Here is a 9,814-nt window from a genome sequence, read left to right on the forward strand (position 1 = left end):
GGTGATCTGGGTGCTTCTCCCTGCACGCCGATTCTGTTTAAAGGTTCTTTCCCCGAGAGATGAATCATGATGTGGAATTTCGGGCTTCCGTCTTCCAAAGCGCTGCTAACCTTACAGGTACGGCACACAGTGATTAAAAGTATTTCAGGAAGCACCGGAGCGGCATACTCTCAGTAATGGTGAGGGGGGGGGGAATATCAACTCCCTTTCCCTTCCGACGTGAGCAAGAATGTATTCAGAGGAGTGGGGGGGAGAGGGAGGAGCCAGGTGTGTGGGGGAACCAAAGCACCGTTGAGGTCCAGAGGCTTTGGCTATTATGTCTTAATTGCCCTCATGATTAACAATTTTTTAAAAAATTACAGAGGAACACAGGCCTGGAGCCATGCCACAAACACAGGTGCCGAAACACATCACACTTGCCAGATATTTGACCGGCATTTGTATGCACGTGCTCTTTTTAAATGTAAGAGTAATCCAGGACACGTCGTTTGCAGTGGAAGGTTTAGGCACGGCAGTGTGAGAAGTTGCCACCTTTAGCATATCCCCCCAAAACTGGTCAGCTGCCGTTTAAAGCTTCTGTGATTCTGTTTAGGCAGCATTTGTGTTTTAAGATAACACTGATACAGTCAATGAAGACACCACCCCCCTCAAGGTGTCTTTGTCACCAGCAGTGTTCCTGGGACTCCTGGGGAGAGAGAAGTCCTGGCTGCCCTGTGTCGCACTGGGCCCTTCGAGCATGCGAAAGGGGAGCCCCACGAGTGGGTCATGGGCCTCTTGCAAGGAGCCCAATGGGGTTGGGGGTTCCTCATCACAGTGAGCAGGCAGAGCATTTCGCCGAGCCAGCGGAGATAACCGGAGCATCCCCGGTTCTTGGGTTCTTATTTGTACGTAGGGTGTGCAGACTGACATTTGATGCTGTCAAGCATGCAGACGTTTAGACGTCTTCACTAATGCTGGCAGCAGAGGAAACTATTCTTGGATGGGATGGGATGGCTCCCCACTCTGCATGCAGGTAGGGCAGATGCAAATGGAGCACGGAGGCGTCCAGGTGGAGGTGGGCCTCTCAGTCCATGCCTGGACCTCCCTCCGGGCCTGTTCTGTTTCAGTCTTTTCCTTCTCCCGTGACTCTCCTTCCAGCTCTTTTAAAAATGCCAACGCCCCTCAAGCGTTCCTTTTCTGCACCCTCCCGCCTGATCTCTGTGGCTGCCCGTTAGGTTTATAATCCTTCCATTGCAATCGGGCGTCTTGCATAGAAGACGATCATACCTACAAGTCTGGTTTAGGTCTGTTTATGCAGAGGTGAAGCACGTGTGTTTCTGGCTAGTTATCCTTTGGCCGCTTTGTTCTTGTAAAGTCAAAGGGGATATTTTCTCCCTTCTTTGCATACAGTTTCCTTCCTCCATGTAATTGGCTTTCTAAACATGTGTGCAATTCCCCCCCCCCCTTATACAACAGGAAGGAGGCCTTAGGAAAGCAGCCAGCCTCTTACTCTTTCGTTTAACTCTTAACCAGCCCCCTTTCTTGGTCTCTTTGTGATTTTTGCTGATTTTTAAGCAGCTGATGAAAGTTCTGATAGGTAGGTTAGGTGATGTGTTTCGAGTGCTTGGAACACCTCAGGAGCACTTTATAAAACTGCTAAGCATTATTGTGGTCTTGGTAATCCTTAACCCCAAGGCCAGTCTGATTCGCCTTAAGTTGCAGAAGTCGTGTGGGACACGGGGCTGAGGCTGGCGAAGAGGGGCTGAGGCTCAGCTAAGCAGCGGTTTCCCCCTGCTGCACTGCACCAGCTGAGCGGTTGTCAATGATTGACCCTTGTCAGCCTCCATAGCCGAGAAGGAGATAGACGCTCCACTTCTGGTGCTCGCTTCCTGCCCAGTTCCCACCGCAGCTTCCCTCGAGATCTGTGAAAATGTAGTTCAGAGGTAGCCGAAGGTACCCCTTAATTAATGATCCTTTGGCCATTTTGTTCTTGTAAAGAAGGGGGGGGGAAGGGGGTTGGGTTTCTCTGTGCATAATATGGTTGCCCCCTCTTTTGTGTAATTGGCTCTTATAAATATATGTATATGATTTTTGTTGCCGTTGTTGGGGGAGAAATGTTTTTAAATTGTAAGATATTTTGTATAAAAGAATTAAACCTGCCAAAATAAACGTTTCACTTGGTGCATCAGTGTTGCTCGAGCGTCGGCATCCTCCTGATTTCTGAATATCCAAAGGCAACCTTTGCGTCCCCTTGCGGTTGACAGGTCGCAACTTCAGCAGCTTCTGCCCTTCCCCCTTTGCGGTCTAGGCCAGCAGTTCCCAAACTCTTTGGTATGGAGACCCATGCACACAGCCATAAAACTGCAAATACCTCGGACCCACTTCAACAGGCTTCACAACCCACTTGGGGTTGGGGGCCCACCAGTTGGGAAACGCTACTCTGGACTACCCTGTGGCAGAAGCCGGACACCCAACGTGTGCACTCTTTTTCTCTCTCCTTTTGCGAAGCTTTGCACCAGCTTTTCGGGGCTGCTCGCTGAAGAGTGACACAGCTCCCACCTGACCAATGCTCCCTCTAAGCTGTGGAGTCGTGTGAGCAAAAATTCTACTTTGTGAGCTACTGGCATTAAAGTGGTGAGCGAGGAATTTGGCTACTGCATTGATTAGTTTGCTCTGGAGCCGTCCCTTCCTTAGCTAAGGCAAAAATGTGCGAGCTGGAGGCTAAAAAACTGTGAGCTAGCTCACACTAAGAGGAGCTGCGGTGGCTCAAGTGGTTAAGACGCTGAACTGCAGGCTGTGGAAGGTCGGTAGTTCAGCAGTTCGAGACCCGAGTGTGCTGCATGACGGAGTGAGCTCCCGTCTCTAGTTCCAGCTCCTGCCAACCTAGCAGTTCGAAAGCAAGAAATTGCAGGTAGATAAATAGGTACCGCTTCGGTGAGAAGGTAACAGCGTTCCGTGCACCTTGGTGTTTAGTCATGCCGGCCACATGACCACGGAAATGTCTTCGGACAGCGCTGGCTCTTTGGCTTTGAAACGGAGATGAGCACCGCAACCCTAGAGTCGGACTCGACTGGCTTTCGAGCAAGGGAACCTTTACCTTTAGCTCACACTAACTCAGCTTAGAGGGAACACTGCACTGACCTGTCTGGGTTGAGTGAACTTTTCCTTAAAGATTCTCTGTGCCTGTTGGTGATCCCTGTTAGTTGTTTTAGTGTTCTTTTTGGGAAAAATCACCCCACTTTTAAGTTCGGCATATGTTTCCCATATCTTGCGGTTTTGTTCTCCTTTTCTTTGATTTTCTGGCATTTTAAAATTTTGACGTCGGTGACGGGAAGATGGGACTCGACCTACTGAAGTAGAAGAGTTGCTTTCTGTTGGGGGACTGAGACCTTGTAGCTCCCTGAGGGCTGACTTGGTGTTGACCATTTGTGGCCAGTGAGGATGAGGGCACGAGAGTCTGTCAAGGGCTGGAAGGAGAGTAGCACAAGTGAGGTCTCTCTCTCTCTGCCTTGTTTTCCAGGTCGTGCCACTTTTGGGGGGGTGACTAGGTGATGGCAGCATGCACTGACTGGCATCCGTGGTGGTTTCCACTCAGAGGTTTTAGGGTCCCTCCCAGCAGATGAGAAACCTGGAGCCCCAACTTAAGGAGTAGTGTGTCCTGGGAATAATGGTTGTGGTTCCTTCTGATGGGTGCTGAAGGTTATCCCATGAAAAGGTATCCGGGGCCGTCAAAAGGGACAGGAGTGTAACCGGAACCATGGCACAGTTACTGGGTGGGAGAGGATGAAGCCCCAGTACTTGCACAAGGCCCATCAGATCTTCAGGCATCACATCTCAGAGGGGAGTACTTCTTCACTCAAAGAGTAATTAACACATGGAATTCATTGCCACAATAAATGGTGGCGGCTACAAGCATAGACAGCTTCAAGATGGGATTGGATAAACAGATGGAGCCAGAGGTCCATCAGTGGCTATGGGCCACAAGGTACAGATGGAACACTCTGTCAGGGGCAGTGATGCGCTGTGTTCTTGTTGCTTTGGGGGCAACAGTGGGAGGGCTTCTGGAGTTCTGGCCCCACTGGTGGACCTCCCAATGGCACCTGGGTTTTGGCCACTGTGTGACACAAAGGGTGCGTTCAGACGGGGCGTTTCAGCCGGCATAAACTGTACCGGTTGGAACCGTTGCAGTTTATGCCAGCTGAAACGCGATCACACTTATCTCCTGTCTGCGGAGCCCATCGCTGTATGCCCGTTCACACACAGCGGGCGTCGGCGGTTTGTTTGTTTAAACTCAGTTTGCGCATGCGCATAGGCAGCCATCCACAGAATGGCGATCTTCGCGCATGTGCAAAACACCCCGTCCAGAAAAGCATGCCCTGAAAAGAGGACTTACCTTTAAAGTTTAAAGAGCAAACTGGCCTCCCTGAGGTCTCGGACTCCTCTAAAACGTTAAACTAAGGACCTTTTCCTTTTTTTTTTTTTTAAACAAACGCCGGGGTGAAGCTTTCTCAAGCGCATATCGCCGACCTAAAAAAACAAATGGCGGGCGAAAATTGGAAGCCTCAGGCTTCCGAATGGAAGTGGCTCTACAACGGTGGAGAGCGATCAGACAGGGGGGTAAAGTGATTACATCCGTTGCACTCAGGATACCACCACTTGGGGACCTAGTGGCAGAATACAACGGTGTAAAGCTCTTTGCAACGGTTAGGGACGGAGGGCAGATGTTCGCCGTGTGAACGCTGGTAAGTGCACCGATTCCAACCGGCACCTATACCGTTGTAAATACCCGTCTGAACGCACCCAGAGTGTTGGATTGGATGGGCCACTGGCCTGATCCAACATGGCTTCTCTTATGTTCTTACATTCTTATCGCTGCCCCGAGACTGAAGTGACATTTTGAGGGGGGAGGAGTTTTGACATCCCCAGATGGATGATGGCCTTCTGGTGAACCCAGGATCCTGTGGTTGTGGAAGACCTGTAGGGGTGAGGCCCTGTGGTGGTTGGTGGCCTGGATAGAAGGTCATCCATGTATGAGCTAGAAGTAGACACTTCATGACCTGAGATGGTCGCTGCTGAGGCCATCAGCCATCAGGGGAACTAGGACTTAAAAAAAAATATTATTACTTAATTTTTATTTAATGTACAATACAGTATTCAAAGATACTTTGACGTACAAAGGCAAAACCTATTCATTTCTGTTAGTGTGAGAGTTTAGAGCTGATGAACTGAGTTGAGGGCGAACATCTCCTTGGATTTTGTATATCATAAGGTACATGGACATATTTATCAATAATGTGGTATGCCCCTGAGCACAAAAACACTGCAACCCGGGAACTGGTACTGCTAGCTGGTGACAACTTTATAATGGAGACTAGCGGGAGAATAGAGCAGCTGCTACGATTACACCAGTACAGTGCTACTCTTGACTTTATAACAGTATACATTTAACCATATACCAATAACAGCTGGCAGAGATGCAGCTCTGCTGTAGGCGGATGCTAATTTGCGACATAAAAACAAAGGACCCCAATACTTCCTGGGGCACACACCTTGAGCTCTTGCTAATGAGTACCTGGGAAGAGTAGAAGAAACCGGCCTTGCCCGCAAGTCCAGCCATTCTTGAATTAGGGGATGCCGACAAAGCAGGCTTAAGCAGCTAGGCAAAAGGGAAATTTGAAACTTTGCCTAAAAGCTAATCAGATGTCCCATCCGGTTTCTGCGGTGTCTTTCTCATTGGGCTTCCTGATGCCAAAGGGCAAGAAACTAAGAAGTGATAACGCCCAAACAAACGGGCCTGGTGAATGTACAAGCTGAGAGAATGGGGGGGGGGGCTTTTCGGCATGTGGTGGAGCAATCTCATAACTTACCCCAAATGCCCTCAAGTCGCCCAAAAAGTTGAAGACATGACGAAAAGGCTGCTTCACCAGGACCAGATTCATTCTGCCACCTTCCTGTCTACCTTAATAGTCAGCTGTCAACCCTTTTATCTCCTTGCTTTGCTACTAATGAGCCTATGCATGGCAACACTTCTGGAATGAGGGTACTGATTAAAAAGTGCAGGGGAGAGTATTACTGGGGGTCAGCTTTCTTGTGCTGGAACAAACACTTTCTCAGAGTTCAGTGTCAGCAGTAGAGGGTGGGCATCCTTCAGAGACTATTAGATCCAAAGGCAATGTGGCTGCCATTTTTCAGAGCATCACTTGTATATAGATGCAACCAGTGTTCCCTCTAAGCTGAGTTAGTGCGAGCTAGCTCACTGTTTTTTAGCCTCCGGCTCACCGATTTTTGTCTTAGCTCAGGAAGGGATGGCTCCAGAGCAAACTAATTGATGCAGCAGCCCAATCGCTCACTCACAACTTTAATGCCAGGAGCTCACAAAGTAGAATTTTTGCTCACAAGACTCCACCGCTTAGAAGGGAGCATTGGACGCAACCAACTGAATTTGATGACTTTTCAAATAATGCCCCACTGATATTCCCAGCGGATTAGGTATATTCCCCTCTCACATTATGTGTAATACTACGAGTTGTCAGGGCCGCCCCGGCATAAAATTATTTCCAAAATCAAACTCGGAACCTTGAGTACTCTGAAGAGGAAATGGAGAATTAAGGCAAGAATTAAATGTAGGAGTACCCAGTTCAGTTTTGTGATATTCTTTAGCCTCAATATGAGGTATCAGTTCTAAGTGACCTGGTGTGCTCACTGGGCAGGAGAGTCCACTGTCTCAGGATAATGAAAGAGAGAGGAAAAGAATGTCGCACACTTCTGATAATGCAATCAGCATGTAACAGATTCTCCATATCACTTGTGCTTTTCCACCTGAGACATTGCAACTTGACATGAGCAGGTAATTCTTCTTTGCGCCATATAGAAATGAAGAACTACACTGCATGGATGCACCTTCTCTTTAAGGGATAATCATCTTTGCTTCCTTCTTAAAAATGATGGCCAGCACTGTGAATGATACCCCTAAAATCAGCCCCACAGCCTCCACTCTGTTTCCTCAAAAGCCTTGCCATTGTCATGAACTATAAGTCAGCCATTGGCTTAAATGCACGTTCATGTCCGACAGCAAATGGTGGGTTTAGAAGAACTGCAGACGGTCCAACCTGAGTAATGAAGTTGGTGGGGAGTTCAGAAGCACTGACGTACATTCTGTGGTCCATTCTGCATCTGGCATTTGCTCCACATTTTCGCCGTGCTCGACCTGGTTCCCCCCTTGCCTCAGAATGTTTTCATTCAATCTGGTATGCAGATTTTTCTGTGTCAGTACTTGCCTCGGTGGCCACCTGAGCCAAGTAATTCATGGTGAGGTGATAAATACTGACAGAGATCAATAAAGTCGTGTCAAATTGTCTGCTTATTGTTCCCTTTGAATCAGAAGGGGAGGAAAGAAAAGGTGCCACTCAAAACCATATTCAGATACCTCGGGATCAATGTTCCCTCTAAGCTATGGAGTCTTGTGAGCAAAAATTCTACTTTGTGAGAGGCTGGCATTAAAGTTGTGAGCCAGCGATTTGGCTACTGCATAAGTTAGTTTGCTCTGGAGCCATCCTTCCTGAGTGAAGACAAAAATGTGTGAGCCGGAGGCTAAAAAACGGTGAGCTAGCTCACACTAACTCAGCTTAGAGGGAACACTGCTCGGGGTGACGCTGTACTGACTGTGAAGTCGCCCCTGAACGGCCATAAACCTGTGCAGAAGGTACCATAAGACCTGATGAACAAAGAAAGTGAAAGCGGCATGCAGTGCGGAGGGAGATTAACCTCCCGATGTGGCTGTGGAAAAACTGTGAGGAAACAGAGGGGTGCAGAATCAGCCTGTAAGAAACCTGTTACAAACAGAGGGCTATCCCAATGGTAGCCCCAACAGCCAGCGGTCTTCATCACCCGCTTGATCTCACCGGCCACCCATCCCAGGCCAGGAGGATGAAACAAGTTTAGTGGGCAGAGAACTGCCCCTCCTATCTGCGCTTAAAACACAACTGACCTTTGCATAGTCTCTTGCTACTGTGTCAGATAGAGGGACATAGAGACATGCATTTTCCTTGGCATCTCTTGGCAGCTATTCAAGATCCATTCTTTGTTTTACTTCTTCAGTGCAGCATTTTCAGCACGAGCAATGACGCAATGAGCTGTGGTTCTCAAGTGCCATGCATGGCACATAGAACGATGTTTCAGGTATAGTATTTTCCCTTTAAGGCTCTTCAGATATAGGGACTTTCAGAAGTCCCATTGGACAGCATTGCCTTGCTTTATCTCATAGGGCCCAGTTCGGTGTCGTGGTTAAGTGCGTGGACTCTAATCTGGGAGAACCGGGTTTGATTCCCCACTCCTCCACTTGCACCTGCTGGATGACCTTGGGCAAGCCATAGTTCTGGCACAGCTGTTCTTGAAAAAGAGCAGTTTCTGTAGAGAGCTCTCTCAGCCCCACCTACCTCACAGGCAGTGTTCCCTCTAAGCTGAGTTAGTGTGAGCTAGCTCAGATTTTTCGCCTCCAGCTCACAAATTTTTGTCTTCGCTCAGGAAGGATGGCCCCAGAGCAAACTAATTTATGCAGCAGCCAAATCACTCGCTCACACCTTTTATGCCAGTAGCTCCCAAAGTAGAATTTTTGTTCACAATACTCCACAGCTTAGAGGGAGCATTGCTCACAGGGTGTCTGTTGTGGGGAGGGGGAGGGAAAGGAGTTTGTAAGCCGCTCTGAGACTCCTTCGGGTAGTGAAGGGCGGGGTATAAATCCAATCTCATCTCTCTTCTCTCTGGATGACCTTGGGCAAGCCGTAGTTCTGATAAGAGCTGTTCTTGAAAAAGAGAAGTTGCTGTCAGAGCTCTCTCAGCCTCACCTACCTCACAGGGTGTCTGTTGTGGGGAGGGGGAGGGGAAGGAGTTTGTAAGCCACTCTAAGACACCTTCGGGTAGTGAAGGGCGGGGTATAAATCCAATCTCCTCTCTCTCCTCTCTGGATGACCTTGGGCAAGCCGTAGTTCTGATAAGAGCTGTTCTTGAAAAAGAGAAGTTGCTGTCAGAGCTCTCTCAGCCCCGCCTACCTCACAGGGTGTCTGTTGTGGGGAGGGGGAGGGGAAGGAGTTTGTAAGCTGATCTGAGGGTGGGGTATAAATCAAATCTCCTCTTCTTTTCCTGGCTTTATTTTTTCACTTGCAGGAGTCGCCTTTCTGTGGGGAGAGCCATAGCTCTCCACTTCCACGTCTGCAGCCTGGAAGGTGCATTTTGGAGTTCCAGCGATCAGAGTAGTGATTGCAAATGAGATTTATGACCTCCATTCCAACGCAGCCAATTCATTTGAACCTAAACGGGCAGCACGTCACATGAGCCACGCCTCCCATTTACTAGTCACTCCCACCCTAAAATACCAAAGAGTTTCAAATTGTACATTCCAGATTTTCCATCTGTACAGAGACATATTACAGACGTGATACACGTTCTTTGGAAAACTGGCTACATTCAGAGAGCCAAGGGGGGTGTAGTGCTTAAAGCGTCTGACTAAGATCTGGGAGACCCAGGTTTGAATCCTCACTCTGCCAGTGAAGCAAACGTGGGCCAGTTACACACACTCTGCCTAACCTGCCTTGTTGTGAGGACAGAACGGAGAAGCGGAGAAGGCTATAAGCCACTGTGGGTCCCCGTTTGGGGGTACAAAGGAAGTAAATAAATAGAACATAAGAACCAAAGTCCCACCCAGTCCAACACTCTGTATCCCACAGTGGCCAGAAATACCAGTGCCATCAGGAGGTCCCCCAGTGGGGCCAGGACATTAGAAGCCCTCCCACTGTTGACCCCCCCCAAGCACCAAGAAGACAGAGCATCACGTGCCCCA

This window comes from Gekko japonicus, unplaced genomic scaffold (genome assembly GCF_001447785.1).
Source record: "Gekko japonicus isolate JY-2015 unplaced genomic scaffold, Gekko_japonicus_V1.1 scaffold2148, whole genome shotgun sequence".
In the NCBI taxonomy this organism is placed as follows: Eukaryota; Metazoa; Chordata; class Lepidosauria; order Squamata; family Gekkonidae; genus Gekko; species Gekko japonicus.